This window comes from Xenopus laevis, chromosome 6S, assembly GCF_017654675.1.
Source record: "Xenopus laevis strain J_2021 chromosome 6S, Xenopus_laevis_v10.1, whole genome shotgun sequence".
NCBI classification, from domain to species: Eukaryota; Metazoa; Chordata; class Amphibia; order Anura; family Pipidae; genus Xenopus; species Xenopus laevis.
In genome coordinates, this window is record NC_054382.1 from 66 (window position 1) to 10,897 (window position 10,832).

General features: G+C 42.2%; 1 long non-coding RNA gene across 1 annotated transcript; it reads right to left on the minus strand.

The window, feature by feature from the left end:
• Window positions 1–6,565: 6,565 nt before the first annotated feature.
• On the minus strand, window positions 6,566–9,249 carry LOC121394983. The gene is made up of 3 exons (XR_005962150.1): window positions 9,195–9,249; window positions 8,318–8,397; window positions 6,566–7,101 (listed from the first exon to the last, which is right to left on the minus strand). It is a non-coding gene; the product is annotated as an uncharacterized LOC121394983 (long non-coding RNA).
• Between the last annotated feature and the right edge of the window lie 1,583 nt (window positions 9,250–10,832).

The window sequence follows — 10,832 nt, forward strand, 5'->3', positions numbered from 1 at the left end:
TATTAGGTGGTCTGTTAGGTTAGGGGTGGCTATTAGGTTAGGGTTGTCTATTAGGGTTAGGGTTGGCTGTTAGGGTTGGCTATTAGGGTTGGGGTTGGCTTATTAGGGTTGGCTATTAAGGGTTGGGTGGCTATTAGGTTGGGGTTGGCTATTAGGGTTAGTTGGGTTAGGGTTGGGCTATTAGGGTTGGGGTTGGCTATTAGGGTTAGGGTTGGCTATTAGGTTGGCTGATTAGGTATTAGGGTTAGGGTTGGCTATTAGGTTTTGGCTTTAGGGTTGGCTATTAGGGTTGGCTATTAGGTTTAGGGGGTTAGGGTTGGCTATTAGGGTTGGCTGTTAGGGTTGGCTATTAGGGTTGGCTGTTAGGGTAGGCTATTAGGGTTAGGGTTGGCTATTAGGTTTGGCTGTTAGGGTAGGCTATTAGGGTTAGGGTTGGCTATTAGGTTTGGCTGTTAGGGTTGGCTGTTAGGGTTGGCTATTAGGGTTGGGGTTGGCTGTTAGGGTTGGCTATTAGGGTTGGGGTTGGCTGTTAGGGTTGGCTATTAGGGTTGGGGTTGGCTGTTAGGGTTGGCTATTAGGGTTGGGGTTGGCTGTGAGGGTTGGGGTTGGCTGTGAGGGTTGGGGTTGGCTGTGAGGGTTGGGGTTGGCTGTGAGGGTTGGGTTGGCCTGTGAGGGTTGGGGTTGGCTGTGAGGGTTGCTGTGAGGGTTGGGGTTGGCTGTTAGGGTTGGCTGTGAGGGTTGGGGTTGGCTGTGAGGGTTGGCTGTGAGGGTTGGGGTTGGCTGTGAGGGTTAGGGTTGGCTGTGAGGGTTAGGGTTGGCTGTGAGGGTTAGGGTTGGCTGTGAGGGTTAGGGTTGGCTGTGAGGGTTAGGTTGGCTGTGAGCGTTAGGGTTGGCTGTGAGGGTTAGGGTTGGCTGTGAGGGTTAGGGTTGGCTGTGAGGGTTAGGGTTGGCTGTGAGGGTTAGGGTTGGCTGTGAGGGTTAGGGTTGGCTGTGAGGGTTAGGGTTGGCTGTGAGGGTTAGGGTTGGCTGTGAGGGTTAGGGTTGGCTGTGAGGGTTAGGGTTGGCTGTGAGGGTTAGGGTTGGCTGTGAGGGTTAGGGTTGGCTGTTAGGGTTAGCTGTTAGGGTTAGGGTTGGCTGTTAGGGTTAGGGTTGGCTGTTAGGGTTAGGGTTGGCTGTTAGGGTTGGCTGTTAGGGTTAGGGTTGGCTGTTAGGGTTGGGGTTGGCTGTTAGGGTTGGCTATTAGGGTTAGGGTTGGCTGTTAGGGTTAGGGTTGGCTGTTAGGGTTGGCTGTTAGGGTTGGCTATTAGGGTTAGGGTTGGCTATTAGGGTTAGGGTTGGCTATTAGGGTTAGGATTGGCTATTAGGGTTGGCTGTTAGCGTTAGGGTTGGCTATCAGCGTTAGGGTTGTCTGTTAGGGTTGGCTTTTAGGGTTAGGGTTGGCTATTAGGGTTGGGGTTGGCTATTAGGGTTAGGGTTGGCTATTAGGGTTAGGGTTGGCTATTAGGGTTGGCTATTAGGGTTAGGGTTGGCTATTAGGGTTGGGGTTGGCTATTAGGGTTGGCTATTAGGGTTGGGGTTGGCTATTAGGGTTGGGGTTGGCTATTAGGGTTAGGGTAGGCTATTAGGGTTAGGGTTGGCTATTAGGGTTGGCTGTTAGGGTTGGCTATTAGGGTTAGGGTTGGCTGTTAGGGTTGGCTATTAGGGTTGGCTGTTAGGGTTGGCTATTAGGGTTAGGGTTGGCTATTAGGGTTGGCTATTAGGGTTAGGGTTGGCTATTAGGGTTAGGGTTGGCTGTTAGGGTTAGCTATTAGGGTTAGGGTTGGCTATTAGGGTTGGCTATTAGGGTTAGGGTTGGCTATTAGGGTTAGGGTTGGCTATTAGGTTTAGGATTGGCTATTAGGGTTAGGGTTAGCTATTAGGGTTAGGGTTGGCTATTAGGGTTGGCTATTAGGGTTAGGGTTGGGGATTAGGGTTGGGGTTGCCTATTAGGGATTGGTATTAGGGTTAGGGTTGGGTATTACGGTTTGGGGTTTGGGATTAGGGTGCCTATTAGGGTTTGGGATTAGGGTTGGCTATTAGGGTTAGTGCATTTGGGTTGGGGATTAGGGTTAGGTATTAGTTTGGGTATTAGGTTTAGGGTTGCGTATTAGGTTTGGGTATTAGGGTTAGTGTATTGCTATGATTGGTAGTTTAACCTACCCCACCCACACCTCACTGTATTAAAACAGGAAATCAATTGTCATGCAACACTTTTTATTACTTACACTTATCAGTGAAAAGAGTTAATATATACAGGGTTAATGAATTAATACGTTACCTAGATATTATATCATCACTCCAACCGGGGGACACGATTTTGGAGGCAGCAAACCATAACAACATCACACAGCTCGTCAGCAGTGGCAAAGTCCCTAGCTATTATGGGAAAATCTCAAACCTTATACTTCATTCGTGGGGTTGATCCCACAAGGCAATTACTGATTGGGCCTGATGTTGCACAACAACATCAGGCGAGTCTGACTTTTAGTAACCTACAGGAACTATTGAATTTGGCAGCAAATATCAGTCTCATAACTATGATTCACGCTTGCAACAACATGTTTATATGAATTGTTCTTTTGACTTTTAGTAACCTACAGGAGCCTTAATCATTATCTCTATTGCCTATGCTTCATTATATTGACCCCAGTCCTTTCTATTCTGGCTAATCAATTAGTCAGTCATAGACACACACATCACATTTGTATCACAGTTAGGTATCAGGATTAGGTATTAGGGTTGGGGTTGTTTATTAGGTTTGGGGGTTAGGGTTGGGTATTAGGGTGGTATATTAGGGTTAGGTATTAGAGTTAGGAATTAGGGTTGGGTATTAGGGTTAAGGTTGTGAGTTAGGGTTGGGTATTATGGTTAGGGTTAGGTATTATGGTTGGGTATTATGGTTAGGGTATTACGTTTAGTGTATTAGGGTTAGAGATGGGTATTACAGTTAGGGTTACTGTTTAAGGTTAGTATTGGGGTTAGGACTTAAGGTTGGAAAAAAATAGGGATGGGAAGATTAAGGGTTGCTGTGATTTTGTGGGGCTGTGGCCGTACAGGGTTATACGGAAGGGAGAGGATTTTGCTACTTTGAAGGGATGGGGGAGTTTAGGGGTTGGGTTTAGATTTGGTGTTAGGACTTTGAGGGTTGGGATAAGAAAGGGTTCTGAAGATTGAGGGTTGCTGAGTTTTTGTAGGGGTGTGGCTTTACAGTTATGGGGAAAGGTAAATACTTGGCAATTGTGTTGGGAGATGAATACAGGAAAAGTGAGAGAAAGGCTTTGTGTTCTTTGTTCCCTAACAAGTGTGTACATATTATGGTTAGTGTTAGAATTTAGGGTTGGAAAAAGACAGGGTTAGGATTTTGCGTGGTTGTGGCCATACAGGGTTATAAGGAAGGGTGAAGATTCTGGCACTTTGGTACCAAAGGAAGGGATAGGGCGAGTGTGAAGAGTGTACGGGTTGGTTTTAGGACTTTGAGGATTGGAAAAAGATTGGGAATATTGAGCATTGCTGATGTTTTATAGGGGTGTGGCTGTATAGAGTTAGGGAAAAGGTAAAGATTTGGTACTTTGTTGGGAGATGAATATAGGAAAGGTGAGAGAAAGCCTGTTTTCTTTGTTCCCTAATAATTGTGGACAAAAGTCATAGTTTAAAAATAATTTGGAAGCTCTTTGCACCCTTTGCATGTGCTGAGGCACCCTTAGAGGTAAAGAGCTAGCTTTTACCCCACTACTCCATACTTGGACATTGAGGGCTAGATCCTTTGTGTACAGAGCGGAGTTACTCCTCAACTTACATGCTCCAAGCGACCAGGCTCTACTGTCTGTCCTCCATAAAGGGGTCATGCCTTCTTCCCCACATTACAGTCGAGCCAGAGCTAGCAGACGGGACAGTAGCGAAAAGCTTATCTCCTGTCTTGCTGGTAAACATTCAATGTGTGCATTTTGTAGTGCAGGGGTTCCAACTTACCTTACTCACCTCATGAAGAGATCAGGTTTAGATATTCATAATCCATCCCACTGCTTAAAGCAAAGTTCATAACATTTGTGCTTTATCAGATTAGTAACTATAGCTAATAATTCTGTCCACTCAAGAATTTGTATGCTGAAAATTCCTTTTAATGGTATCTGTCAGAATGCCATGTATCCTGACATTTGTTATGACCTTAAAAATATTCCCAAACGGACGCAGAATGTTTCAGATAAGTATCGTTTAATATGCATGCATCCTACTTAACTTCCAGTCAGTGTATGTCGCATTTGTCTATATTACAAGAAAATTATTACTAAGCACACAAATGCTGTATTATTGTTTATATAGGCATAAGGTGATGTGCTAGAATGCTACTAACAAATTGTTGTTTAGTGTAGGAATGTATTTGCATCAAATGTAAAATCAAATAAGGGCAGGGCCCTCATTACATCTTGTCTCTATTATGGGTGTTGAATAAATAACTAGTGAGCAACACTTAAAGGGATACTGTCATGGGGGGAAAAAAATTTTTCAAAATTTATCAGTTAATAGTGCTGCTTCAGCAGAATTCTGCACTGAAATCCATTTCTCAAAAGAGCAAACAGATTTTTTTATATTCAATTTTGAAATCTGACATGGGGCTAGACATTTTGTCAATTTCTCAGCTGCCCCTGGTCATGTGACTTGTGCCTGCACTTTAGGAGAGAAATGCTTTCTGGCAGGCTGCTGTTTTTCTTCTCAATGTAACTGAATGTGTCTCAGTGGGACCTGGATTTTACTATTGAGTGTTGTTCTTAGATCTACCAGGGAGCTGTTATCTTGTGTTAGGGAGCAGTTATCTGGTTACCTTCCCATTGTTCTTTTGTTTGGCTGTGGGGGGGGAAGGGAGGGGGTGATATCACTCCAACTTGCAGTACAGCAGTAAAGAGTGATTGAAGTTTATCAGAGCACAAGTCACATGATTGGGGCAGCTGGGAAATTGACAATATGTCTAGCCCCATGTCAGATTTCAAAATTGAATATAAAAAAAATCTGTTTGCTCTTTTGAGAAATAGATTTCAGCACAGAATTCTGCTGGAGCAGCACTATTAACTGATTCATTTTGGAAAATTTTTTTTTTACCATGACAGTATCCCTTTAAGTATTCAAACAGTAAGTAGGGATGAGACATGCCATAGCATATATTATACCCCCATAACAGGGTCGGACTGGGAGAAAAAAAGCAGCCCTAGCAAAAAAAAAAAAATCAAAGCAACCCAATTCAGGTATGGGATTGGTTAACTGGAAATCCCTTATCCAGAAAGCTCCAAATTACAGAAAGGCCATCTCAGATAGACTCCATTACAATCAAACAATCCAAATGTTTAAAACTGATTTCATTTGCTCTGTAATAATAAAAGAGCATTGTACTTGAGACAAAGATATAATTAGTCTTTATTGGGAGCAAAATCTGAATATTGGGATTATTTAATGTTTATTCAATGTTTACATGATTTTCTAGCAGACAAAGTATGTAGATCCAAATTTTGGAAACATAGGTTATCTGGAAAACCCCAGGTCTCAAGCATTCGGAATAACAGGTCCCATACATGTATTCATGTGTGACATTGGCAACCAAGCTCCACCACCCACACAAACTAAAAATAAAATATTGATGGCCAGTCCCTAACCCCAAAATAACAGGGAAATCAGTACTTGACCCAAGTAGGGGGTGACACTATAGCTTGTACAAAAGACCAATAATAAGGGGTACCCACTATAGAGTATAAATGGGGTAAGAAACACTGTATCATGTATTATACACCCATATTATGGGGTGTCCAGTGTAATAAAGTTAGTAGAGTACAAGTGGGGGTGACACATACTGTAGGATGCATAATACAATAATATTGGGGTGCGCAGAACATTTATTATTACCCAGTAGAGTACAGGGAGTGGGAGGCATACAGTAACATATTTTATAAAGCTATAATAAGTGAGTGATCAGTATAATAAAGGCAGTAGTATAATAAAGATAGTACGTATTAATTGAGCCATAGCGGTGATACTGTATTTTGCACCAGAGCCACTGAAAAATAGTCAATCTTAATAGAACCATAGTTTAATAAATGGGGTTGTGTACCCTTTGAGTTAACTTTAAGTATGCCAGACAGTGACAGTTGGTTTTCATTCTTTACTATTTTTCAGTTTAGTTGTTTTATTCAGCAGCTCTTCAGTTTGCAATTTCATCAGTCTGGTTACTAGGGTCCAATTTACCACAGCAACCATGCACTGGTTTAAATAAGAAACTAGAATATGACTAGACAAGGACCTGAATAAAAGAAAAGTAATACAATAAAACAGAAATAAAAGTGTAGCCTTACAGAGCATTTGTGCTTTAGATGGAGTCAGCCACCCCCATTGGAAAGCTGAAAAGAGTAAGATATTTTTAAAAAATGTAAAACTATAAATGGCAATTAAAAAATCATCTCCTGTTCCTGAAATTTTATAAAACGTTAGTTTATAAGAAGGCTGCTCTTTAAAAGGGCTTTCTTATCTCAATACAGACCTCTGATCACAAGCAAATGTTTATTCCATGTAATTTTCATCACTTTAGCATAATGGGAAATTTTAAAGTGGGTTACAGTATTGATCCTTCTTAGAGCACACCTATTTTAGAATGATAATTATATATTTTAAAATATTTTCATTGCGTTTAATAGAGCAACAGAATTCAGAAAATATTGCAATATTTTAATCATAAAAAAAAATCAATATGCTACATTAATGTAACTAACCTTTCTGAATGCAAGTTGAGAGCCAGATTTCCTGTCAGTGCATCTGTCGGATACAGTTGAGGGTGCAGGCCTTGGTGTGATCACAACCCCGGTAGTTTTGCTATTAACTATGCTTAAAATGCAGCTTTATTATGATGCGATTGTTGTGAGCAGTTGTGTAGTTAACTCACAAGAGGGTCTCCCCACTCCATCCTCTCAGCTCCTATAGGAAAGTCTCTGGGTGCCGACACCAGAACCAATAACAAAAATCCATAAAATACTCATCATTCACAGGTTCAGAAAACCCTTCTCTCATTCCAATAATCTTCTACTCCTGAAAACACATAAAGCATTAATTAGTATAGCATGTAGCAAACATCTTGTCAAGGTTCTATCAGCACCAAGTTGAAAAGTCTGGACCAAAGGTTATGGAAGCTTTAACCATTTCCCTGCCATTAATGAATTGGGCTTGAATACTGAAAAAAATAGTGTACTTTTTCTGGAGATATAACAAAAATTTTGAGTGAAATATGTGAAAAAAAAAAAAAGTGAAAGAAACAATAAAGTATTTTTATTGTGTGTTTTATTTTAAAGAAGAATTACATTGACTAACAATACCAGATATGTATTGGTATCCCCCTTTTCTTGTCCAGAAGACACCCCAATAATTAAACAGCATTTTGTACAATTTTACATTGGAACACAATAGATATGGCATCTCTAGGTTAACATAGCATATCTAACGATAGAAATGAAATACCCCCTTAAGATAGATATCTTTAGAAACAACATACGTCTAGGTTTTTAGATGTGGTGTAGTTTTTAATCTAAATGTAGCTTCCATCCTACAGATCACCCTAAAATGCAACATAATTTTTTGGAATTTTGTTTTTATTTCTGAAACATCCCCAAAGTCTCAAAGTCAGAAGTGAATTTGTGAAAATACTCAAATAAAAATTTTCAAATTAACCCAAATATCAAATAAGTTTTCCTGAAGAAAACAATGTCCCACATGTATGGGTGCAACTAAAGAAGTGGCCTCCAAATGCCCCAAAACAAGGGCAATACAGAAGGGCAGTTCTAGCTGGAAAGTTGGGGCTGCGCTCTGCAGTTCTTTAGTTTAAACATCCCCTTACCTGTGAAATACCCCAACAAACTATTTTTTGCCTAAAACTGCACACCTGTAGCTATTCAGGGACACTATCCTTGCTTTCCAACGTGCAGATCTGTGGATGCAGTTCTCCATAGGAGTTTGTGGTTTGACCAAAAGTTATATATCTCCCCAAAATTGCCATGACAAGAAAAAAAAAAAAAAAAACATGCTAAATATCAATCTCCAACTTCTTCCAAACAAACTTATACCCTGCATGTATAGGTGCACCTAAAGACGCAACCTCCAAACACCCCAAAACAAGGTCAATACACAAGAGAAATTTTAGCTGGAAAGCTTGGGGCTGCGCTTTAGGTGCACACCATGCAGTTCTTCAATCTAAACACCCCCTTACTAGTAAAATACCCCCACAAACTATATATTGCTTAAAAGTCCATACCTGTAGCTATTCAGTGGCACCATCCTTGCTTTCCCACATGCAGATCTGTGGGTGGAGTTCTCCATAGCAGTTTGTTTGATCTAAAATAAAGAAAAAAAAGTTCCAAAGTTAGATTTCTCAGCAAAATTGCCATGACATGAAAAACAAAAGCTTCCAAGTATCAATCTCCAACTTCTCCCAAACAAAATGATACCCTGCATGAATGGGTGCACCTAAAGACGCAGCCTCCAAACTTTCCTGAAACAGGGTCAATGCACAAGTGCAATTTCAGCTGGAAAGCTTGGGACTGCGCTGTAGGGGCACACCTTGCAGTTCTTCAGTCTAAACAGCCCCTTACCTGTGAAATACCCCCCACAAACTATATATTGCTTGAAAGTGAACACCTGCAGCTATTCAGTGGCACCATCCTTGCGTTCCTACAAGCAGATCTGTGGGTCCAGTTCTCTGTAGAACTGCATGTGTGGGTGCACCTAAAGACTCGCCCTCCAAACTCCCCAAAACAGGGTCAATACACAAGACAGTATATTGTGGGGGTATTTCCCCAAAACAGGGTCAATACACAATTAGCGCCGCTCCAAACTTTCCAACTGAAATGGCTCATGAATTGAGCCAGTTTTGGGGCATTTGGAGGTCATGACTTTAGGTGCACCCATACATGCAGGGCATCATATTGTTCATAACATGATACCCTGCATACATGGGTGCACCTAAAGACGCGGCCTCCAAACACCCCAAAACAGGGTCAAAACACAAGAGCAATTTCAGCTGGAAAGCTTGGGACTGCGCTCAAAGTGCACACCATGCAGTTCTTTAGTCTAAACACCACCTTACCTGTGAAATACCCCCCACAAACTATATATTGCTTCAAAGTGCACACCTGTAGCTATTCAGCGGTGCCATCCTTGCTTTCCTACATGCAGATCTGTGGGTGCAGTTCTCCGTAGAAGTTTCTGGTTTGACCTAAAATAAAGAAAAGTTCCAAAGTTAAATTTCTCCCCAAAATTGCCATGACAACTAAAAACAACCTCTTAAGAATCAATTCTCCTTAACAAAATGATACACTGCATGTATGGGTGCAACTAAATATGCAGCCTCCAAACAACCCAAAACAGGTTCAATACACAAGAGCAATTTCAGCTGGAAAGCTTGGGGCTTTGCTCTAGGTGCACACCTTGCAGTTCTTCCGTCTAAACACCTCCTTAACTGTGAAATACCCCCCACAAATAATATATATTGCTTGAAATTGCACACCTGCAGCTATTCAGCAGCACGATCCCTGCTTTCCTACATGCAGATCTTTTTGCGGCAGTTCTCCGTAGAACTGCATGTATGGGTGCACCTAATGACGCAGCCTCCAAACTTTCCTGAAACAGGGTCAATGCACAAGAGCAATTTCAGCTGGAAAGCTTGGGACTGCTCTCTAGGTGCACACCTTGCAGTTCTTCAGTCTAAACACCCCCTTACCTGTGAAATACCCACCACAAACTATATATTGCTTGAAAGTGAACACCTGCAGCTATTCAGTGGCACCATCCTTGCGTTCCTACAAGCAGATCTGTGGGTCCAGTTCTCTGTAGAACTGCATGTGTGGGTGCACCTAAAGCAGGGGTGTCCAAACTACGGCCCGCGGGCCAAATGCGGCCCGCGATCCAATTTTAATTGGCCCGCAGCAAAGAGCAGAAGAGGAGCCGAAGTCACAGCAGCACGTCGCAGTGATTTTTTAAACTTTGTCACTCCCCCTCCCTCCCAGAAACCAGGCATGAAAAATAGCTACAGTGCTAAAAAAACCCGTTCTATGCTCTGGCTCAACTCCCCCTTCGATAGTTTTACAACTAAGATCTCCCTTACATACCAGCTCTCCTTCTGCAGCTGCCGGCTCCCCCCTCCCTGCCAGAAACTAAAGGTGGACTCCGACTGTGACTTACTTCCCTGCTGCCGCACATTCATTTCTATGGGATCACTGAAAAAAGCGAGTGCTGAATGTGCTGCAGCTTGATCCTGCTTATCAGCGATCACGTAGAAATGAATGTGCGGCAGCAGGGAAGTACGTCACAGTCGGAGTCCACCTTTAGTTTCTGGCAGGGAGGGGGAGCTCCAGAGGGAGTGCTTGTGTGTAAAGGAGGAGACAGAGTTTTAAGCTTTTTTCTCATGCCTGTTTCTGAGAGGGAGGGGGAGTTACAGAAGGTGAGTGTCTAACTCTAACGGAGAGAGAATAAACAATTGAAATATAAATTATTATAGACTACAGAGGCTGGATGTGGGGGTGGGTAAGGGCTGGCTATGGGGACAGAAGAAGATCAGTGCAGTAGGGCACTAACATACCATAATGGCTTCTCATTTAATTTTGCCTGGATCCAGCAGTTTCATGAATACTTAATGGTTCAAATCAAACAATGTCAGGCTGATTGGTCGGCCCCCACACATTTTCATCTCACCAAATCTGGCCCTCGTTGTAAAAAGTTTGGACACCCCTGACCTAAAGACTCGCCCTCCAAACACCACAAAACAGGGTCAA